At 43.4% G+C, this 24803-nt stretch overlaps 2 long non-coding RNA genes across 3 annotated transcripts in view; one reads left to right on the top strand and one right to left on the bottom strand.

The window, feature by feature from the left end:
• LOC147013769 (uncharacterized) overlaps positions 1-16337 on the top strand; it is a 59395-nt gene extending 43058 nt beyond the window's left edge. The window contains exons 2-3 of the long non-coding RNA XR_015050510.1: positions 13797-13945; positions 15257-16337. This is a non-coding gene — a long non-coding RNA (uncharacterized LOC147013769). The remainder of the gene's footprint in view (positions 1-13796; positions 13946-15256) is intronic.
• Positions 16338-18570: 2233 nt separating this feature from the next.
• Positions 18571-24803, bottom strand: part of LOC147013768 (uncharacterized) — a 32745-nt gene continuing 26512 nt past the window's right edge. The window contains exons 3-5 of one of the 2 annotated variants that reach the window (XR_015050508.1): positions 23282-23319; positions 21264-21350; positions 18571-21054 (exon numbers count right to left, since the gene is read on the bottom strand). This is a non-coding gene — a long non-coding RNA (uncharacterized LOC147013768). The remainder of the gene's footprint in view (positions 21055-21263; positions 21351-23281; positions 23320-24803) is intronic. The other variant, XR_015050509.1, reaches the window with a different exon arrangement.

Below are 24803 nucleotides of genomic sequence, written 5' to 3'. Positions count from 1 at the left end.
TTATATTTCTCCCCGTACAAGCAACAATATATTTCTTTTCTTTGAGGTGTAATATAGGGCCGCGAACAGTCTCGACCTTCTTGTCCGATACTAGACTCGCCGCCACCCTTTTGAAGACCTTTTCCCCAATTTTTCCGTGAAGGCTTGGGAATGGTCCCCCCACTGATAACACACAAAGAATAAACGTCGAGTTGGATAGCGGGGAGATTGATGGATGGTCATCGTGGTGAAAGACTTCAGGAAAGAACATCGCATCCGTTCTGCCGTCTTACCATGGAGACAAGGAGAACAGGTCTCTGGTTCACTGGACTTCCTGATTCTAACTTGTCTGATGAAACGACGATTTCAAAAGTTAACTAGCTCCAAATAGGGATTTTACTTCATGGTTTTAAACCTTAACTTGCTCCAAATAAGGGATTTTACTGTGTGGTTTTGAACCTTTACTCGCTCCAAATAAGGAATTTTACGATGTGGTTTTGAACCTTAACTACCTCCAAATAAGATATTTACTGTGTGGTGTTAAACCTTAACTTGCTCCAAATAAGATATTTTATTGTGTGGATTTGAACCTTAACTCCCTCCAAATAATATATTTTACTCTGTGGTTTTAAACCTTAACTAGCTCCAAATAAGGAATTTTACGATGTGGTTTTGAACCTTAGCTACCTCCAAATAAGATATTTTACTGTGTGGTTTTAAACCTTAACTCGCTCCAAATAAGATATTTTATTGTGTGGATTTAATCCTTAACCAGTCTCAAATAAGGAATTTTACTGTGTGGTTTTGAACCTTAACTAGCTCCAAATAAGATATTTTACTGTGTGGTTTTGAACCTTAACTCGCTCAAAATAAGGGATTTTACTCTGTGGTTTTGAACCTTAACTAGCTCCAAATAAGATATTTTACTGTGTGGTTTTGAACCTTAACTCCCTCCAAATAAGATATTTTACTGTGTGGTTTTGAACCTTAACTCGCTCCAAATAAGATATTTCACTGTGTGGTTTTGAACCTAAACTCGCTCCAAATAAGGAATTTTACGATGTGGTTTTGAACCTTAACTACCTCCAAATAAGATATTTACTGTGTGGTGTTAAACCTTAACTTGCTCCAAATAAGATATTTTATTGTGTGGATTTGAACCTTAACTAACTCCAAATAATATATTTTACTCTGTGGTTTTAAACCTTAACTAGCTCCAAATAAGGAATTTTACGATGTGGTTTTGAACCTTAGCTACCTCCAAATAAGATATTTTACTGTGTGGTTTTAAACCTTAACTCGCTCCAAATAAGATATTTTATTGTGTGGATTTAATCCTTAACCAGTCTCAAATAAGGGATTTTACTGTGTGATTTTGAACCTTAACCAGTTCCAAATAAGGAATTTTACTGTGTGGTTTTGAACCTTAACTAGCTCCAAATAAGATATTTTACTGTGTGGTTTTGAACCTTAACTCGCTCAAAATAAGGGATTTTACTCTGTGGTTTTGAACCTTAACTAGCTCCAAATAAGATATTTTACTGTGTGGTTTTGAACCTTAACTCCCTCCAAATAAGATATTTTACTGTGTGGTTTTGAACCTTAACTCGCTCCAAATAAGATATTTCACTGTGTGGTTTTGAACCTAAACTCGCTCCAAATAAGATATTTTACTGTGTGGTTTTGAACCTTAACTAGCTCCAAATAAGATATTTTACTGTGTGGTTTTGAACCTAAAATAGCTCCAAATAAGATATTTTACTGTGTGGTTTTAAACCTTAACTGGATCCAAATAAGATATTTCACTGTGTGGTTTTGAACCTAAACTCGCTCCAAATAAGATATTTCACTGTGTGGTTTTGAACCTAAACTCGCTCCAAATAAGATATTTTACTGTGTGGTTTTAAACCTTAACTCGCTCCAAATATGATATTTTACTGTGTGGTTTTGAACCTTAACTCGCTCCAAATAAGATATTTTACTGTGTGGTTTTGAACCTTAACTAGCTCCAAATAAGATATTTTACTGTGTGGTTTTGAACCTAAAATAGCTCCAAATAAGATATTTTACTGTGTGGTTTTAAACCTTAACTGGCTCCAAATAAGATATTTCACTGTGTGGTTTTGAACCTAAACTCGCTCCAAATAAGATATTTCACTGTGTGGTTTTGAACCTAAACTCGCTCCAAATAAGATATTTTACTGTGTGGTTTTAAACCTTAACTCGCTCCAAATATGATATTTTACTGTGTGGTTTTGAACCTTAACTCGCTCCAAATAAGATATTTTACTGTGTGGTTTTTAACCTTAACTCGCTCCAAATAAGGAATTTTACGATGTGGTTTTAAACCTTAACTAGCTCCAAATAAGATATTTTACTGTGTGGTTTTTAACCTTAACTCGCTCCAAATAAGGAATTTTACTGTGTGGTTTTAAACCTTAACTCGCTCCAAATAAGATATTTCACTGTGTGGTTTTGAACCTTAACTGGCTCCAAATAAGATATTTCACTGTGTGGTTTTGAACCTTAACTACCTCCAAATAATATATTTTACTCTGTGGTTTTAAACCTTAACTAGCTCCAAATAAGATATTTTACTGTGTGGTTTTTAACCTTAACTCGCTCCAAATAAGGAATTTTACGATGTGGTTTTAAACCTTAACTAGCTCCAAATAAGATATTTTACTGTGTGGTTTTAAACCTTAACAAGGTTCAAATAAGGGATTTTACTGTGTGGTTTTAAACCTTAACCAGGTTCAAATAAGGAATTTTACTGTGTGGTTTGAAACCTTAACTCGCTCCAAATAAGAAATTTTACTCTGTGGTTTTAAACATTAACTCGCTCCAAATAAGGGATTTTCCTGTGTGGTTTGTGGTTACAAAGAGGTCAACGATTGACCGTATCCTTGCTCTTCGGGTCCTCACCGAACGCAGACGAGAGTTTCGGCAGGGGCTGCTTGCAGCCTATGTTGATCTCTGTAAAGCATTCGATATACTCCGATATACACGGAGTCCGATATACTCTCAATTCTCACCATTCAACGAGCACCAAGTGAATCGCCGCCGTAAAACGACAATGCCCCTGGGACAATCTCCCCCGACCGTGCCGAACCTCAGCTTTATCTCTTCCGTGCTCGAGCCGTGCAACATGTGATCACACGTCACGACCTTCAATTCACCACATTCTCCCCGTCTTTAAAATGTAACTAGAGGCCCAACTAACACACCATGATTACTTCAGCACTATAGGAGTATACATTTCAAGCAACGCGAACTATCTAAACTACAGAAGCATACATGCCAAGCAGTGAGGATTATTTTGAGTTGTAGGAGCATGGTCAAGAGCATTGATATATTATGTAACGAGCATATAGGAGCATGAGCATCGAGGATGCCGATAATCCCCCTTACAGATTGAGTTGGCGAGGGGGTATTATTCGTCGACCTCTCCGGGAGTAGATGGCGGTTTCACTTGAGGAAGGCTTCCGATCCTCTTGGTGAGCCTCGACTCGTGCCGGAGATGACTCCCCGATCGCTCTCGGGTGGAACGCGGCTGCTCCGTCGTCACCCTTCTCGGGTGGAGTCCCTGGGGGGGAACACCTGGGGAGGGGATGTCAGAGGGAGGAGTGCCAGATGGTGGTGTACCTGCGGGAGGAGTACCTGAGGGAGCCAAATGGCGAACCGACACAGTGGTCTCCCTGCCATCCGGGAGCCTGACATGAGCATACTCTGGATTAGTATCGATGAGTTCGACCTCTTCCACCATGGGTTCATACTTGCTTTGTCGTACCGGGCGTTTCATGAACACTGTTCCGGGATGGGTCAGCCAGTTGGGCACCGATTGGCCGTCAACATAACGTCGTTGGTGAGTAAACATTCGTTCGTGAGGAGTTGCATTGGTGGACGTGCAGAGCAAAGAGCGTATGGAATTCAGAGCGTCGAGAAGGGCAACCTCCCACCGCTCGGGGCCCAGTCCTCTCGATTTCAGCACCAGAGTTACGGCTTTCCAAATAACTCCATTATATCGTTCCACCTTCCCATTACCCTGTGGGTTGTAACCCGTCGTTCGACTAGTTGCTATGCCGTGCTCTAACAGGAATTGTTTTAGCCCGGCCGACATGAAACACGGCCCTCTGTCTGAATGTATGTACGAAGGTTTCTCAAACATAGCGAAGAGCATATAGGAGCATGAGCATCGAGGATGCCGATAATCCCCCTTACAGATTGAGTTGGCGAGGGGGTATTATTCGTCGACCTCTCCGGGAGTAGATGGCGGTTTCACTTGAGGAAGGCTTCCGATCCTCTTGGTGAGCCTCGACTCGTGCCGGAGATGACTCCCCGATCGCTCTCGGGTGGAACGCGGCTGCTCCGTCGTCACCCTTCTCGGGTGGAGTCCCTGGGGGGGAACACCTGGGGAGGGGATGTCAGAGGGAGGAGTGCCAGATGGTGGTGTACCTGCGGGAGGAGTACCTGAGGGAGCCAAATGGCGAACCGACACAGTGGTCTCCCTGCCATCCGGGAGCCTGACATGAGCATACTCTGGATTAGTATCGATGAGTTCGACCTCTTCCACCATGGGTTCATACTTGCTTTGTCGTACCGGGCGTTTCATGAACACTGTTCCGGGATGGGTCAGCCAGTTGGGCACCGATTGGCCGTCAACATAACGTCGTTGGTGAGTAAACATTCGTTCGTGAGGAGTTGCATTGGTGGACGTGCAGAGCAAAGAGCGTATGGAATTCAGAGCGTCGAGAAGGGCAACCTCCCACCGCTCGGGGCCCAGTCCTCTCGATTTCAGCACCAGAGTTACGGCTTTCCAAATAACTCCATTATATCGTTCCACCTTCCCATTACCCTGTGGGTTGTAACCCGTCGTTCGACTAGTTGCTATGCCGTGCTCTAACAGGAATTGTTTTAGCCCGGCCGACATGAAACACGGCCCTCTGTCTGAATGTATGTACGAAGGTTTCTCAGACAGACATTTCACGACAGTGCCCGAGGTCATATCCAAGCACGGAAATGCGAAAGGGAACCTTGAATATTCATCAACAACAGTGAATATGTATCTGTTGTCTGTCTCGGTCAGCAGGGGCCCTTTGAAGTCAATGTTTAGTCTCTCGAAGGGAGAAGTGGCCTTGATCAATCTGCCAGAAGCCGCGCCATAGAATCTGGGTTTTAGTTCAGCACAAACAGGGCATGAAGCATTCATTTGTTTAATATCTTCAATAGAATAGGGAAGGTTTTGTCTGCGCACGAAATGTGCCATTCTGGTTACCCCCGGGTGGCACAGAGACACATGGAGGTCTTGCAAAGCCCGACTGATTGTCGCCGAACAGTAGACCCGAGAGAAGGTGTCTGCAGCAGGGTTTTCCCTCCCGGGCCGGTAGACTATGTCGTAACTATAGCAAGCTAGGTCTATCCGCCATCTCATAATTTTTTCATTCTTAATTTTCCCGTTATTTTTCCCATCAAACATGAATGCCACGGATCGTTGGTCCGTAACGAGCGTGAAGTGGATTCCCAGTAAATAATGTCTCCATTTACGCAGCGCTTCGATGATGGCGTACGCCTCCTTCTCTATTGCCGAGTGTCTCTGCTCGCTTCCAGAGAGAGTTCTCGAGAAGAACGCGACCGGCCGCCCAGACTGATTAAGCGGAGCAGCTATCGCGTGATCTGAAGCATCTGTTTCCACCACGAAGGGCACCGAGCTATCGATCGATAATACCACGGAATTACTGATATCATCTTTGAGGTTGTGGAAAGCTGTTACAACAGCGGCATCTGGTGGAAAGTTTTTGCAATGCACTAGGGGATGTATTTTCTCGGAGTATTGCGAAATCCATCTTGCATAGTAAGCGAACATGCCGATCACCCGGCGCATTGTCTGCAGGTCCTGAGGTGGGGGTAGCTCACGAAGTGGGCGCAATCGTTCAGGATCAGGCTTAATCGTGCCGTCGGCTATCGTGTAGCCGAGAAGATCAATTGACCTTGCCGAGAATATGCATTTCTCGTAGTTGAGAGTCAGATTATATTTTCTAGCGATGCTCAAGAATCTGTCCAGATTCATGTCATGTTCCCCCTGATCCCTACCACACACTGTGACATTGTCCACGTAAACAAAAGTGTCTTTGAGGTTTTCATCTGAGATGATGTCGTCCATAACCCGTTGGAAGCAAGCTACTCCATTCGTGACACCGAATGGAATCCTCCTGAATTGGTAGAGGCGTCTACCTGCCTGGAATGCAGTGTACGGTTTGTCTTCCTCTCGGATGGGAATTTGATGATAGGCGCTTCGCAAATCGATGGTGCTGAATATCTTATAATTGGCCACGCGTTCGACCATCTCATCTATGCGCGGCAAAGGGTAGGCGTCGAGTTGGGTGAAACGATTGACAGTTTGGGAATAATCGACAACCATTCGTTTCTTATGATTCTGGTTGGCGGTGACCAACACCTGTGCGCGCCATGGCGAATCGCTCGGTTCTATAATTCCTTCTTCCAGTAATCGCTTGGTTTCTGAAGTGATGAAGTTCATATCAGCAGTGGTATATCGCCGCGATTTGATCGCTATCGGTTTACAGACCGGCGACAAGTTAGCGAACAGCTGGGGGGACGTTACCTCTGCGGTGGTCAAAGCATTTAAAATTAGACGAGGTTTGCTTCCTCCAAAGGGTATTTCGATGCTCGTGTGCTGCTTGAGGACATTATGACCCAGAATTACGTCTGCGCATAAATCACGAAGCACCAGTACCCTTACATCCCGATGCGTGTACCCTTTTACGTCCAACTCAACATTGCAGTACCCTCGTACGCGCGACTGTAGTGATGTGGAGGCCATGCATACCGTATTGTCTGTCGGGTGGATCTTCCATTTCCTGCCCTTCACTAGCGAGCTGTTAACGAAACTTTCAGAGCTACCGGTATCAATCAGTGCCTCAGCCATATGCCCGTTAATTCGTACGTTGATGATAGCCTTGGATAGATTCCCCGGTGAGGTTGCAGTTAGTTTCTTTTGCGAGTAGAGAGCCGCAGAAGTGGGTTTATTTCTCCTTAGAGTAGATTTACATACCCTGGCATAATGCCCTTTCTTGTCACAATTCATGCATGTGGCATCTCTGGCGGGGCATTTGTGGCGGGGTGTCTTTTGTACCCACAAAAGAAGCATTTACCAACCGGAGTAGTTGCTGAGGAGTTTGACGAGGTCTGGGTATCCGGCTCCTCGGGTTTTTCTCCATCCCCTGTGTCAGGCTGTGTCTGTGTCTGTGGGGTTCCTTGAGTTTCCACCGTAGCAGCGTTCATTAGCAGCATCGGTGTCCCAAATGACTCAGATTGCTGCTGAGCCGTATCCATCGCTCGAGCCTGATCGACTACCTTTTCAAGAGTGGGTTGCGCTTTCTCTAGTAAGCGTTGCCGTATGTGGGCTGATCTGAATCCTTGGATAAATGCCTCCCGGGTCGCTTCATTTCGGTGTTCCTCGGCGTTTACGGCCCGGAAGCTGCCGTCTTTTCCCAGCTGTTTCAGAGCTTGCAGGAACTTATCGATTGTCTCCCTGGCTGCTTGCTTGCGTGTGTTGAGAAGATGTCGTATGTATACCTCATTCTTGCGCTTCACGTAGAGCGCCTGCAGCACGTCGATCGCTGCTTCGTAGGTGTCACACTCCGAGAAGAGCCTGTATACGCTGGGCGAGACATGATTCACAAGGGCGGCCAATTTGTCGGCTCCCTCTTCGATGATGGTCAGATAGTGTGAGAAGGAACGGAACCAATGCGACCATTTCATTTCTGAGTCAGTCGCGTTTGGGTCTGCGTCGAACCTCTCCGGTTTGTAGATCTTGTCCATCGTTGGTTGAGAGAGCCGAGAAAACCAAATGGAATAAATTGAAATGAAAACGAGAGAAGAACCTTCAGAGTGTAGGCTTTATTCCATTTGATTGAAGCCGCTTCTACGGGCACACCAGGGGATACAGGCGCAGCAAGGAGTACATAAGCAGTAAGGTATACACGCACAACTAATCACCGCAAAATAAATCAGTATAAGCACGGAGTCCGATATACTCTCAATTCCCACCATTCAACGAGCACCAAGTGAACCGCCGCCGTAAAACGACAATGCCCCTGGGACAATCTCCCCCGACCGTGCCGAACCTCAGCTTTATCTCTTCCGTGCTCGAGCCGTGCAACATGTGATCACACGTCACGACCTTCAATTCACCACAATTTACATTATTTGTTCGCTGATCCCGAATCCAGGCCGAAGTAACCGGAAATTGCGTCAAAATCATCAGCTGTGCGGTGCTTACACGTTCCATGGTAGAGTTGGCAAGTATACAGTTGTGAACAGGTTTTATGTAATGTGAATCGGGAGCCGAGCCCCGCCCCCCCTCCCACCCCACCGGCTGAGGTGTTCGACGAATTGGACTCGTCCACCCTGACCGGCGTTGGAGAGAGGGTGTGTAATGGTGACGTAATTAATCCACCTCCACCGAACGAGGAAGTGAAAGTGGTTGCTTCCTCTCCTTTACCTTCCACTGTACAAGGACAGTGTGGACGATGTGGAGGTGTCTGTTACGGATACCGGGAAAAAAGGCCAAAAACGGTCAAACGTTGATGCCTTTGATGCTAAAGATCAAAGTAAGGTCCAGATCGTATCAGGCTTGCGGGATCTCCAAGGGACGTCTCACATTGGAAACCCCTTGGTGGTACCGGAGTCGTGTGCGGATGTGGAAACTTCGCTTGTTCCACTGGCCGACTCCGAGCGGGACACAGAGAACGGTGAGGTATCTCAGGATGTTTTAAGTGTTTGTCCTGTTCGCCAAACTTGTTCATACGAGTTAACAGCTCTGTCTGACAGTGATGGAGAAATAGATAAAGGGGAAAATCCCTGTGAGTTAAATGTCAACCCCTCCCTCACAGATGATGATGTAAGGGTTGTAGAGGGGAAGGGCATGGACAAGGCAAATTCGAAGGGGTCCGTAAACAGAGCAGAACTTTCTGTTGAGCCAAAAGTAAGTGTTCCACAAGTAATAGGAGAGGCCATAGATGAAGCAATTTATTTGGACGAAACCTCTTCTACCCCACATTTCAGTGCTTTAAGCTCTCAAGAGGATGAAGGGGGAAACGACACAACCTTAGAGTCTCAAGAAAATGTGATTAAATTCCTGGATGAGACATTCAGGAAAAGATACGTAAAAATCAAAGATTACTTCCCGAATTTACACAATTTCATTACAACTGCAAGGAGTATGATTCGTAATCCTTATCAGGTTAACATGTCAGATCCTCAATTCCAAAGGTTAAGGAAATGTGTTACTCGGGCTGGTAAAGAGCTTCAAGAATAACTAAGAGAATGGAGATAAAAGTAGCATCCCTGAACATCGATGGAGGCCGCAGTTGTGTGCGTCGCCTCCAGGTGTTTCAGCTCTTCCAAAATGAAAAAAATTGATGTGCTGATGCTACGGGAGATGCATGCAAATCAGTCTTCTGAGGATGAGTGGTGTAAAATCTTTAAAGGTTGTCTTTTTTTTCTCGAGTGCGCTTGTTAAGGCCAAGGCTGGTGTGGCAATAGTGTTGCATCCTCGACTCCAGCCTTTGTATTGGAGATAACTTGTAAGGAAATTTGCAAAGGTTACTTAGGCCTAAGTCACATTTGCCACGGCGGCCGTGGGGTCTCCAAAATTTACGGCCACTAGCAATTAGACGGCGGCCGCAATATTTCCACGGTCACACAATGTAGCAGTCACATATGTTTTTTTATTTTTCTAGGGAGCCGCACGGTGTATTTAGAAATTGTGCAGACCAAAAACGTGGGGGTGCTGTACGGTCTTTGATTTGATGTCGCACGGTGACTTGAAGGGGGCCCTGCGGCGGCCATAAAATTTTCAAGGCAGACGCAAGGTAGCCTCAAGGTGCCCATAAGGCAACCGCAGGGGGACCGCCGGGGGGGGGGGGCCCTAAGGCGAACGTGCGGTGAGACGGACGATAGGTAACGAGTGGGTTAATTTTTTTTTTTTTTGGCTTGTCGAATCGCTACAGCGAACATAGAAATGAAAAAAGTTATAACTCCGTGTTATAATTCCACGGCGACCCCTACGGCCTGTAAAAGATAGCCAAACGGCGTAGGGCCACCCTGAGGCCACCGCAGAAACTCTGCGGCCGCCGCACATTTCTGTCAATTCAGAGGGCGTACGGCCACCGTATCCTCGCCGTAGAGCAAATGTGACTTAGGCCTTACTGTCTGTGCAATTTGTCAGTAATAACCTAAAGATTTGCATGACTAATGTTTACTGTCCTAGTGCTAACTCTGAAAGAGGTGTCTTTCTGTATAAGTTGGCAGAGTTTGTAAGCACCATTGACTTAACCATGTTGTTGTGTCTGGGAGGGGTGACTACAACTTCAATCTCAACCCACAACTTGATCGGAACACTTGTGAGCCTCATCCACCCAGTGCAAGGCCTTTAGCACAGCCAGTTAAAGAGTTTAAACTGGTGGATGTGTGGCGGGTACAAAACCGTAATATCCGTCAGTATACATGGGTTTGTTCATCAAGAAATGTTTTGACGATGGCTCGCCGAGACAGATTTTATGTTAATCATGAAATGGTAAACATTGTTAAGAACCCTTATATAAGGCCGTCTGGTTTTTCCGATCATCACATGATTGTTATGGTGTGTGGCTTTCTTCATCATGTCTGTGGAAGTGCATATTGGACTTTTAATTTGAAACTTCTACAAAGTTCACATTTTATAGAAGTTTTTAAAATGGTTTGGGAAAAATGTGAGTCACAAAAGGGTTCATATTTGAACTTAAGACAATGGTGGGACTGCACAAAGTCCCAAATCAAATGTTTTTGCCAACAATACTTTTCTTACAGCACATACAACGCTTTTGGTGTGATATCTGCTTTAAAAAACGATATACTTATCTGTGAGCAGAAAGCTGGATTGTCTAGCGTGAATGTCCAGCAGTTTTCGGAGAAAAGGACCCTTCTGGCTGAAATGGTGAAAGAGCGGGCGGCCGGCGCATTCGTCCAACTGCGGAACGAAAAAATCCAACTTGACACACCATACAAAGTGTTCTTCAATTTGGAAAAAACGGTGAAGACCCCTCAACAAATCCATGCTTTGTGCTCTTCTGGTGGTGATTTGTTGACGGTCCCAGAGTGATATCAAGCATGAACTACAAGACTATTTTTCTAAAATCTTCGCAAAAAGAGGTGTGAATGAGGAGAACAGGAATGCGATGCTTGAACTGCTCCCTTCTCTGTCTGAATTCCAACAACAATTGCTTGAGCCTGGCATTTCTCTTGGAGAACTTACTCCAAGTTCTTGCTTGCTCCAAGCAAGAGAACTTGCTCAAGGATAGCAAGGAGGGGAAAGCCCCAAGACTTGATGGCCTTCCGGCTGAATTTTATAAGGCTTTCTGGGACATTCTAGGCCCTACTCTTCTTGAGGTCTTATAGGAGAGTGTTGATCAAGGTGAATTGCCATTGAGCTGCCGGAGGGCAGTTTTGTGTCTCCTTCCGAAGAAAGGAAACCTGCATGAGACCGCAAATTGGCGGCCCGTGTCACTCAACATGGATTTTTAAATTTTGTCAAAAGCACTTGCAACCCGTCTAAAGGAAGTCATCTCTTTCTTGATTGGTACTGATCAATCATACTGTGTTCCAGAACGTTCCATATACGATAATATTTTTTTGGTGAGAGACTTGATCAGTCTCGGTCGAACTACATCTCCTGGTTTTGGTTTATTACTTTTTTGATCAAGAAAAAAGTTTTGATAGTGTTAACCATTCTTTTTTGTTTGGTGTATTAAGGAGAACAGGGTTTGGGGAAAAATTTATTGCTTATGTTAAGTTATTGTACAAAAATGCATCTTGTCTGCTGAAGGTTAATAATAGTCTTTGTTACCCTTTCCCCTTTCGGCGAGGCATCCGTCACGGCTGTGCGCTATCAGGCATGCTCTACAATCTATCCGTTGAACCTTTATTAGTTTTACTTCGGAACTCGGTGTTAGGAGTCTCTCTTTCACAAAACTCCAAAATAGTTATTTCAGCTTATGCTGATGATATTTGTGTTGCTATTTCAAATCAAAAAGATGTTTCTGAGGTCTCTCGTTGCCTAACCCAGTTTGAGCTTGCTTCTACTGCAAGGGTAAATTGGAATAAAAGTGTAGCTTTTTGGGTGGGCCCCAGATCGCCTTCCTCGTCCATGCCTGTTTTACCAGGAGGAATACAGTGGAGTCGTGAGGGGTTTAAATATTTAGGCTTATTTCTAGGAATTGAAGCGTATCAACAAAAAAATTGGGAAGACTTCCTGGAAAAAATTAAATTGAAACTGGCAAGGTGGAAAAGATTGTACCAACTTCTCTCGCTTAAGACACTGGTCTTAATGTAAAATGTCTTGAAAGCAGTAATTCAAACCTTTCATAGACTAAACATCGGGTGGACTGGGGTGGATGAAGTGGTGGACTCGCGCCTCTATTTCCCTGAACTTCAAATTGCCTCAAAAAAACAAGAGGGTGTGTTCTCCTCAAACTTAGAGGAAATTGGTGTGTTTCACGTCATAGGGAAAACGGCTATCTACAACATATGCCTGGAAGCATGTATACCTGGTTTTACAAAACTATTAAAAAATCGGTGGAATGAGACCTTACCTGCTGGAGCTTTTTTAACTCCAGTGTGGAACAAAATGTATAGTCTCCAACTCTTGGGCGAACTGGAGACCTGAATTGGAGACCTGCACATCAAGCCCTTGTCACACAGACATTACTCCATAAGTTTAATTCTTCTGTTCCAATTTCTTGTCCTTTTTGTGATTTGATTGAAAATGTTGTCCACATTTTCATTGAATGTAAGAGATTGATACCCCTCTTTCTCTTCCTTCAACAGCTTTTCTATAAATTTAATTTTGTTTTTTTCCTTTCCAGTCTTTATTTATGGAATCGGGGGGAATTATAAAAGTAAACCAGTCCTCTCGTTTTTGTCTTTTCTGTTGGGCATTGCTAAACTGGCAATTTATAAAACCAGGAAAGCAAAATTGAAGGGGAAAAATGCGAATGTGCTTTACTGTTTTAAAGGTATGGTTTCGGCACGAGTAAAAATGGAGCAGGCTTATCTTTAGACTTTAGAGCCTGGATATTGTGGGTTATCCGTGGTACACTGATGAGGTTTTGAGTTTCTTTTTGGGATGGAATCTGTTTGTCAAAGTGGAAAGTACTTGCACTTACTTTTTGCATATATGTATTATTATGTGGTGGTTTTTGACATGATCAAACACCCTTGTTTGTATTGCTTTTGTTGAATTTATTTTTGCTGTAAAATTGTTTGGATTTGTTTTTATGGAGTGTGCTTTTTCTGGTGTGTTTTGATACTTTTATTATAAAAGCATACAAAAGTCAGTCTCTCTCTCTCTCTCTCTCTCTCTCTCTCTCTCTCTCTCTCTCTCTCTCTCTCTCTCTCTCTCTCTCTCTCTCTCTCTCTCTCTCTCTCTCTCTCTGTCTCTGTCTCTGTCTCTGTCTCTGTCTCTGTCTCTCTGTCTCTCTCTCTCTCTCTCTGTCTCTCTCTCTCTCTCTCTCTCTCTCTCTCTCTCTCTCTCTCTCTCTCTCTCTCTCTCTCTCTCTCTCTCTCTCTCTCTCTCTCTCTCTCTCTCTCTCTCCTGACCTGTCACAACCTTTTGTGGTGCACTGTAATGTGGTTCACTACAACGTCGGCAATTTCATCAGCGAGCCCATGTTTTACAACGTACTCTTTCCCAACATGCCTTGTTCACCTGTTTTCATGCAACGTCTGTTTTTTAAAGTACTGTTGTATGTACAACACAGGATCTTTGGGATGACTACATTGGAAGTCGATGGCACTCGGCAGGACATATGGCTACAACGGTTGGCCTGCGATCCATGAGAGCTGTTTCCCAGCTTTATCAAGAGGTTCTTCATGCTTCGAAGCCTGGGATTTCATCTTTCTACCGATGGTACTGACCCTCCTCAGCCGCAGATTACTTCAGTCACACTAATGGAAACTGTGGTTTTGTCTTCCTCTCCACTTTCTGGCATCACCACAAGGTGCTTATACTACCTTTGTGTCTCTGTCTGTCACCCTTCCTCACGCAAAGATCGGTTTGAGTCTCGAGAGACCTCTGGGATCTCACTCTCAACTGCTAGTGTCTGCCATGTACGTTCCCCGATTTGAAAAACGAACTGCTGATATTTCTTGGAGAATTGTTCACATGGTTTCACGTACTAATGTTTTTTTTGAATCCTTTTGGTGTTTCTATTTCAGTGTTGTGTACCTTTTGCATGGTTATTGAAGATTTATTCCATGCCTCGATGTGGGTTGTCCAACATTGACTCCACGTTTTGTTTTGTGTGGTCACGTTGAAAGTCTTTTTTTTTTTTACGCACTTTTACAATCAGTTTTCTGTTTAATTCTCAATCTGCAGCAATTATATTTTTAATAACCGAATAAAAATTGGCAATTTATAAAACCACAATAGCCCAGCTCGGTGCTGATCCAAAATGCTGTACCCAATGGATCGGTCGTGTTCCGGGTCTTATAATGGACAGGCTGTGTCGAGTTTTATTTATTTATTTATTTATTTATTTATTTTTACCAAAATTTAGATTATTTAGAATTGTTTTAACAGAAATGGTGTTTTAGGAATGTGTTGTGCAAATTGTTCATGGTGTTTTGGTATTCTCATTTTAATCGTGTCTTGTTCTTTATTTTTTGCCTTATTCTTTTGTGTTTTAGGTTTTATAGTATTGAAAACTTTATTATGAAAGGTTTTCTCTCTCTCTCTGTCTCTCTCGCTCTCTGTCTCTCTGTCTCTCTCGCTCTCTGTCTCTCTCTCTCTCTGTCTCTGTCTCTGTCTCCCCTCTCTCTCCCCTCTCTCTCCTCCATCTCTCCTTTTCTCCCCCCCCCGGCCCCCCAATCCTCCAACAATTTCCCTCAATTTTTCCTGGCCACGTCCCGTCCACACCAGATGCGAGTCCATGGTAACAAGAGCACATTTGGCTCGAGTATCACTTGGCAAAAATGATGAGATTACCTTTGGATGGGAGAGAGCTTTGGCTTTTGCTTTACGTTTTCTTGCAGTGGTTGTAAAAAATAAAATCGAAGAATCCACAAATTTTTCGTCAGGAATCGGACCCAGACTTGACGCACAGCACATGGTGGAGATTTGATGTGTTGAACATCAAGTTTCATAATGAACCTATATATTCATGAATTGTGTTAATCAGGTATACATTTGTACACAAACTACTTTTGTGCATATTTTCAGGAGGACACCTGGTGTAGAGTACGATGTCCCGATTGAAGAAGTGGGAAAGGGACGTGGCATTGAGCGGCGTCGATGGACCGACTCCAGGATTCAGGCAAGTTTGGCTCCTAAAGTCTCTTCAAATGGGAATTTTAAAATGAGTTCTGAATATTTCTTGGAATGATTGTTCATGCGATAGTCTCTTGTTCGTAATAGTTTGTTTTGAATTTTCCACATCTAATCTAAATTATATACATGCACACAGAGGAGTGAGATGATTCAGGTTCCTTTTGATGACTCCAATGCAGTATTTGATCTTCCATTTCATTATGTTTGTACCATATCATGATGCTGCATGGACTGTGCTTCCCCACTGATGGACCACTGGTAGCTTGTACATGTTGCGTTTGAACCTGGGGAGTAACTGCTGAAATCTATCTGTCCGGGTTCTTCCCGACATCTTCGTTCTTTTCACACTTCTTTCTAATTTTTCACAATTCCCTTTATTCATTCAATTTCTTGCTTTTTCTTTATTCCTCTCTTCCATTATCTATCTCTCGGTGAGAAATGAATTCTTGTAGAATTTTTTTTTGTAAATGTCACTTGGCTGTGCCTGGATTGGATGGGTTTGAGGGTAGCGGAGTCGCGGCTGAAACCCAAATCCTGTCCAGGTTCCTCCTGATGACTCCAATACAGGAGCTCGTCTTCTGTTGTGATGCAGTCTCAAAGGTACAATAAACCTTTAAAATACACCTCCCAAGAGACAACGTATAATATCTCAAACGAAATAAGATGATTTAGTAAAATGAGCTCCCAAACAAACCAAGGAGTTAAAACTCAAGAGTTGTACAACACTCGCACTACACATCAAAATAACGTTCCTGTTAGGAAACTGAAAACAAATGTCCATTGTGTCATGACTACAAAAAAATACAGCACATACCTACATACACACCACCGTAGAACACAACGAGAGCTGTTAACAAAACACCTTTTACTGTATGAACACCTATGGAGGTTTAATACTCAAATCAAACAAACATTTAAACGTGATTTTTACATTCGAGGGTGAATTGCAGAAAATGCATCAAAATTTCAAAATCACCCTCCACCAACCCCCGAACCAAACCCCTGGTGTGGCGCACTATTTGTAATTGTTCTCATGTGTTCAAAGCCTTGGATCGGAGTTGTGTTTTAACCGCTTCATGTAAATGTTCCCGCCATTGTTTCCAATTCACCACGTTTTGAGTAAACAGCCTTCTGGATTCATTCGTGTTGATGTCTGAATGTGATTCCTGTTACCATTGTTACGGGTCATTGGTTATTGTTATATTATTGAACACATGTCTGGTGGGATGTTGCAGAGGTGGTGCACTGGCCTCTGAGCTGTGTAGTCTGGGTTTCTTTAGGATTAGCATGCGGGGCATTGCCTCACAAAGTGCGCTGGCCTTGGATGGACGTTAAGCCGGGTGTCCTGTCTGCTAGCATTAGCTTGAGGATGTTAAAGATCCCATTGGTGTCTTTCGACAAAGAGCAGGCGAGTTATCACCCACATTCCGAAGAATTTTCAAAACGTTCTAGCCTAACCTTTAGGGGGCACCGCATCAGCGGTATAGCCAACTTGCCGAACAATGATCCTTTTCTCAACGAGATACCAAATACCATTGAAGAAGAATTATTGTTGTGAATGCTAAGCTTTTAGCAAAGACTCAAATCATGTTGAGGCTATGAGGCCTTGTTCCTGGACCCACCTCGTACCATTTCACCAGTACCGCCGTGGGCTCTCCGCAGCACCCACACAGGACACCTCACTCACGGGCCTAGTCCCACCATTACACCAATGTTAATGGGTGTAACTGTTCAGATTTACTTTTCGTTGTCCCCCTCCTTTTCTGCAAGGCTCGTGTGGGACACGTCTACAACCCCAATTTGCCTTGCAGCCCCATCATTTTCTCCAAGGTTTATGGGGGCTATGCAGTGCAAACTCCCTACCCCCATCTTCTTTTCGTTCTCTGGGTCCTCCAAAAGACTCGGAGGGAACACGACCTCTCTCTCTCTCTCTCTCTCTCTCTCTCTCTCTCTCTCTCTCTCTCTCTCTCTCTCTCTCTCTCTCTCTCTCTCTCTCTCTCTCTCGCACTCTCGCACTCTCGCACTCTCGCACTCTCGCACTCTCGCACTCTCGCACTCTCGCACTCTCGCACTCTCGCACTCTCGCACTCTCGCACTCTCGCACTCTCGCACTCTCGCACTCTCGCACTCTCGCACTCTACTCCAGGGGCCTGCATGCGTGCATGCTTCACCATGCTGCACTCCCTGATCCTTCATCAGCTCAACCGTCAGCTCGACCGGAGCCAGGCCTCTCAACTCTGTTGGGAGCCCCTCCCTGATATTGACCCAGACCAGTCAATCTCAATTGCTGGCTCCCCCGGTGGTGTTTCTCCTTCTGCCTTCTCATCCATTCTAAAAACCACATCATCACCATTCACCACACTCAGCACGTTTACAATGCTCTCACTGTTCTCGCACTCAGTCGTGTCCTTGTGTTCAAGCGGCACAACCACGATCTCTCTTATCGGCAGCTCAGCATGCGCTGAATTACACGCTTCGCACACTGGTGGTTCAGAGTCGACTGCACACATCCACGGCACGGCACCTGGCTCAGGCACAGGCAGCACATGCCACAAGTGGGCTCTGGCCAAGCACATGCCACAGGCAGCACATGCCACAAGTGGGCACAAGTGGGCACAAGTGGGCTCAGGTACATGCCACAAGTGGGCTCTGACTTGCACCACACGCAAGCTCTGACTCCCTCCTTCTACTGGGCCCTCTGTCTCCATCTCTCCCAGGGACATGGTGGGATCAGTCCCATATTGTCCCTCCTCCACCGGGGAATGGGGGGGTTACTCTCCATATCACTTCCATCATTTTAATTTTTTTTATTTTGAGCAAATTTGAAAGGACAATTGCTTTCAATTTGAATTTGACGGGGCCTCATTCCTCCCGGGTCTGAATTGGGTTCCTGAACACCAGTGTAATGATCATGGGTCTCAAACGACCAATGCACCGCCGGGTGGAAAATGGCAAGAGGTCACCGCTTCCACCCATTAATTTGCAGATATGCCAGTGGTTAAAACCACACGACCTGGACAAATCAATCAGTCTTTCAAAAGCAGCCAAGCACAGCATTGCAGGTGATTCGTTATTAATGGTGCCTTAATTGTGCTCATCCAATATACCCGTTTATGGGGTTATTCCAATGCTCTTTCCATGCCACGGAGTTCCCATTCCCCAATGACCACAAAGCAGGTTATCATTAACAAATAGTTTATCTCAATAGAATGCGGCGCAGAGGAAGAAGTATAAACGACCACTGGTAGTGAAACAGACTGGAACAAAAAAAAAAGTAAGATAACCCATCACACCCGCAGTCCAACATTAGAGCTTAAACAAATAAACTAACAACTCATTTGGGGGGGGGGGTGACGAGACAGATAGAAGAGATGATAGGACCCTGAGTCCTAAGCGGGCCTTGCTCACGCATGGTTTTGGTACCAAAATGGGCCAGTGTGCAGGCTTGGGATGGCTTGTCCACATGGAAATCAACAGGAGAGAGAGAGAGAGATAGAGATAGATATCGATTCTCGGTGGATGAACCCTTGTGAACCAACTCTGCCAAAGCAGAAAGCCACCAATGAAAAGCACTAGATAACCGCCGAAGGCAGCACACTTGAGCTTTTATACTTCCCTCCCCACTTGGTTAGGTATCTTAGCCCTCCTGTTACTCAACCATTGGCTGCGCGGCATGGCGGAAACTCTCCCACCTACGGCAATACGTATGGCCTCTTATGCTGATCTCTTATTTGAACCTCATGTATTCCACACACCCCTCCATTGCTGAACTATGCGGCCCCAAGTGTCCTGCTCTCATTTGAGCCTCGTGGACTCTTGGCAGTGCCGGATGGACGTTTACACATTAAGACAGATCACAGCAGGGAATGTTACAGAATACACAGAAATGAGGGGGGAATGTGGCGTAGACACAAACACTGGGGCAGGGGAGCCAAGAGCTTCCGAAACACTTTATTCGACACTGTCTCTTTAAGTAGAGTAATTACATATACTTATGCTAACAGGCACTATATGCAATAACTATTCCAAACTAAGCCCCATTTAGTCCCTAAGCCAGATTCGTAACAATATACTCCTGTCATATGTTATTAATGTGAACAACCATGACTGTAAATGTATCATTTGAGAAGCATGCATACATGAGAGAATAAATGATAACAAAGTAAATACACTATTTCATTTACACACTTTCAACAGACCAAAGAAAGTACAGAAACAAGTTTTGAAAGTAATTGTAAAAGGATGTCGGGATGGCAATGCCAAAGCACATACGAATATGGTAAGGATGGGAGCACGACAATATTCCTGCATTCTTTTATCATCAGATATGTTTTTATGCTGGTGCATCTGTACATGGTTTTATCATTAAAGGAAAGTGTCAATAGACAAATAAATTGAGGTATCCATACGAGGTAGATATCAATGAAAGGATAGCACCTGTCAGAGTTCTCATACAGCCACGGCTGTTGAAACACCTTTAAGGACGTTCCCAAGCACGACATGGAGGTGTCGAGAGGTACACTTTGAGGATTTCAAAATTCACATGGACTCTAAACTATCGGGAAAAATTACAACAAATGTGCACTCTGTAAGAAAGTTAGCTCGTATCGTTGTAGCTATATAGATATCAAGGAATGTAAAGCATGATTACAATCAATTACTAATTGCTTTAGCAGTGCACTGCAGCTATCACACTGAAACTACTTGTGGTCAGTGATCAAGCTTTAGCAATGTACAAGTTGTCATCTTGTAAAGGCATACAGGTGCTCGCTCAGCTTTTATCATGTATGTGTGTATGTTAACAACCAAACATTTACAAGCAACAACACCCAACCTGGCATATGTGTATGACATGTAGTTATTCAAAACTCCTCCAAATCAATCAGATTGCTTGACACACTAGCCAATTAAATCAATATATCATGTAGGAATGTACCTTGCATATATTAATGCTACTATCTCTACTTTATTTTCATACGTTTTGGCAATGCCATCTCTACATGTTTTTTCATTTTAAAATGTTCTTTTATGTTGCTGTTTACATTGTCTGTTCATGATACTCCGGTTGTGCAAACCAGACACACATGTGGGCAAATCCTACGATTACAACAAAGTGTTCCATGACTTGAGATAGGATATTGAAAGTCATTTTGAAGGTTAGCATTTCATGAAACATCCCTTACATGATTCTCAAGGCTCTGGTATGCCTGGAAATGAGTCAAACCTCTTACTGGGTTTGAACCCCAAAAAACCGGGTTGTTCGAAGCTGTTGCCTCTGAGGAGGAAGCGGCGAATTCCCGAGCACATGAGCTCATGCAATTGCTTGTGGAAGGTTTCAAGCATCCCTCCAGATGCTGTTAGCCACACTTCTGACGCACTCGATGTTGTTTCATTTTGTGACCACAAAAACTTTTTGGTTTCCTTAGGACTTCACACGTGTTGCCAAAGCACATATGAGACAACTCACCACGCTGTACCATGGTTTTGTTTTTTTACTTTATTATTCTAAATTATTGGTGTGAACCTGGATGGCTGCGAACTCAAACAACGTTTCCATTATGATAGAATATGTCTGGTGTGGCCCTGTTGTTGGCTCCAGTGGTCAGGTCAATAACGACCATCATTCAAACGGTCATCTTGGTGCTATTTTTCTTGTGACTACATCTTGCTCCATGGCCCAACATGCATACCTGCAGAGGTAAAAGAAACATTCAAATTAGAAAGCCTGGGGTCTCTTCTTGCTAAGTTTGCCATCAGGCAGCAAAATGGACTTTTTGGGTCTGTAGACGAATCAATTTCAGCCTGGCCAACTAATTACGTAAATATTTCATCACATAGCCAGATCATATTCAATGTTGACATTGAATGAAATTTGATTTGCTTTAGCCCCAACCCTCACCGCAGCTGCTTCATTGGTACATTGAGGTGAGAACGAGGGGCAAGACGAGTCACTCCTCCAGGGAGGCATATCCAAGCCAAACCTGTCCTGTAACCAGTTTGCATCATGGGTCATTGCATTGATATATGGAACAGAAACGCAGGCACCAGAAAATTAATGAGGGCAAAAGTGTGTATGTTGTTGTAAGGTCCCACATGCCAGACCTCCCGCCCTCATCCTCTGTCCCATTAGCCACTGCATGGTTGTTCCAGTTATCCACGGTGCTTGTTGAACATTTTTCCCTTTGGGTCGCATCATATTTTAGACAAGTATGGACCGCAGAACTCTAAAGCAAATTTTGCATTGCCAGCCTGTGGTGTAAACGAAAAGTATTCTAGTTCAACTGAAGCAAAACCTTTGCTCAGGGGAGATTTTTTTTTTTTAATGTTTGGACCTCTCAAATAATGCTGTGATCTACATTTGAATCCCTGATACTTTGTTGTGTTGTCCCTTGTCGTTTAAGGCCTTTGTAAATTGTGTGCAAGGATGCCTCCAATGTATTATATGCCTATCCTTCAATATATTATATGGACAATCTTGTCAAAGAAACATTTCTTCAAATATCCTTAAATTTCAGTTATTGCATGGACAATCTCTTCGAAGAAACCTTCCCCAAAATATCCTGAAATTTCATTTATTACATGGACAATCTCCTCAAAGAAACTTACCTACAAATATCCTTATATTTCACTTATTATGTGGACAATCTCGAAGAAACCTTTCCCAAAATATCCTGAAATTTCATTTATTACATGGACAATCTCCTCGTATAAACTTGCCTCCAAATATCCTGAAATTTCATTTATTGCATGGACAATCTCCTCGAAGAAACCTTCTTTAAAATATCCTGAAATTTCATTTATTACATGGACAATCTCCTCGAAGAAACTTTCCTGCAAATATCCTTAAATTTCATTTATTATTTGGACAATCTCGAAGAAACCTTCCTCAAAATATCCTGAAATTTCATTTATTTCATGGACAATCTCCTCAAAGAAATTTTCCTCTAAATTTCATTTATTATTTGGACAATCTCGAAGAAACCTTCCTCCAAATATCCTGAAATTTCATTTATTACATGGACAATCTCCTCGAAGAAACTTTCCTGCAAATATCCTTAAATTTCATTTATTATTTGGACAATCTCGAAGAAACCTTCCTCAAAATATCCTGAAATTTCATTTATTACATGGACAATCTCCTCAAAGAAATTTTCCTCTAAATTTTATTGATTATTTGGACAATCTCGAAGAAACCTTCCTCCAAATATCCTGAAATTTCATTTATTACATGGACAATCTCCTCGAAGAAATTTTCCTCTAAATATCCGTAAATTTCATTTATTATATGAACAATATCGAAGAAACCTTCCTCAAAATATCCTGATATTTCATCTATTACATGGGCAATCTCCTCGAAGAAACTTTCCTCAAAACATCATTTAATTTCATTTATTATATGGACAACCTCCTTGAAGAGACATTTCCTCCAAATATCCTTAAATTTCATACATTATTTAGACGATCTCCAAGAAGAAACTTTCTTCAAAATATCCTTAAATTCCATATACAAGAAACTCCTGCTCCCTATGGGAGCGACTGGGGGGAAGGGGAGGAGAGAGAGGAAGGGGAAGGAGATCGGGTGTACTTGCACACCATTCACTCCAACCAAACGGTTGATAAGGAATGGCAAGCGATAGCATGCTGATGGGTAATGGAACATGCCCTGCAAAATCTCAAAATGCTAACGAACCTTCGGAATATGGTTATGCATCAAATAAAGGTCACAATTGTGCTGTAAAAGTGTCAGTGGTAATATCGTACATCACACTTGAAACCATGGCTGGGAGAAATCACATATGAGGCCCCAAGATATGTTATAAGCAATCAATATATAGTCCATATATAATCTGATTATGCCTCGGAATTCAAACGGGCAATGGGATTCATCATTTATAAGTAAAGATCATTGCTGCTTACCTTTGTCTAGCAAGTTGAGACAGCTCTGATCCATTCATCTGAGGGGGATGCGATAAGTATAGATGCCTTAACCACGTTAAGTTTCCTCGAAACTTCTTTCAGTTTCATATCGACTGTTTTAAAATGTCATTGTACGTTGGACAGAAGTGACTGAAACATTTGTGGTTATAATATTTTTTACGTCTTGAAGGTGTGCCCCATGAAAGCTATGATAACCTATTGTACACCTCAACATGGAGTTCATGCAAGGCGCAACCCCCCCCCCCCCTCCATTGGTGATGGTGGGAAGTTAAATCGCTTCAACCTCCGTCATGTAACCTTTAGTCTCCCTGTAAAGTTTAGTTGAGATTGGATAAGTAACGACTGAATGAATTGCTATCAAAAAAAACAGTCAGACAGACAGACAGACAAAAAAAAAAAAACCAGTGACACCAAATTGCGTATTTTATCATGATTATATGGAGAATCTCTTCAAAGAGACTTTCTTCCAAATATCCTCAAATTTCATTTATTATATCGACAATCTTTTCAACGAAACCTTCCTCCAAATATCCTTAATTGTCATGCTTCATGTGCTATATGGACAATGTCCTTAAAGAGATGTGGACAAAGTCCTTAAAAGGAGGGTGGGGGTAGTGGACTGTAATTATTTCAAAATGTATTCCAGCTTTGATTGGAGAAATTCGATGGACTTTGTGGAAACAAAAGTGAAATTAAGTTTGAACTCTCCCCAAGGAAGCAGCCAAATAATACTTTGAGTGAGTTGGATATGCACCAAGAGAGAGTCTTGACTTTGTAGGGAAAGGGAGAGGAGAGGGTGGGGGTGTACATTTTTGAATGATCTAGTTGTTGTAAGATTGTGAAGGAATTGAATAAATTTGGGGATAGCAACGAGCAAGTAAGGATGTTCATTTGTTTAATCTGCTGTGCCTTTATTACCCCGTGCAAGTGAAGCTGTTGGGGGTTAGGCAGGGTTAAGCAATTGGTTCATTTCCGTTCGTCTGTCGACAAACATCAGTTTATGATCAAGGAACAAATTATTATGTTGAATGTTATATTTTGAACACTAATCGGAAAACAATCTGCCATTTAACACTTCTGGGGATCTGGCTGTCGATTTTGGTCAGCCCCCACCTTTATAAACGGCCCCACCATTCTATTTATAAAGGGCAATGTATTTATTATGTACGAGTACATACCACCCTTCGCTTCACCGCAGCAACACAAAGAGGGATGGGGGGAAGAAAGAAAGAGGGAGGGAGAGGGAGGGAGAGGAGAGAGGGAGAGAAAGAAGAAGGGGAGGGGGGAGAAGTGAGTCATCTGGGGAAAAGAGGGGGAAGAGAAAGGAGGGAGGGGAGAGTGAGGAGGAGGAGGAGGGAGAGTGGGGAGGGAGGGAGGGAGAGAGAGGTGAGAGAGAGAGGTGAGAGAGAGAGAGGTGAGAGAGAGAGAGGTGAGAGAGAGAGGTGAGAGAGAGAGAGAGAGAGAGAGAGAGAGAGAGAGAGAGAGAGAGAGGTGTGAGAGA

Source organism: Eptatretus burgeri, chromosome 13 (genome assembly GCF_056783735.1).
Source record: "Eptatretus burgeri isolate ZD-2024b chromosome 13, Ebu_testis_v1, whole genome shotgun sequence".
NCBI lineage: Eukaryota > Metazoa > Chordata > Myxini > Myxiniformes > Myxinidae > Eptatretus > Eptatretus burgeri.
Note: the sequence above shows the minus strand (reverse complement) of the source record. Positions and strands in the feature narration are given on the sequence as shown.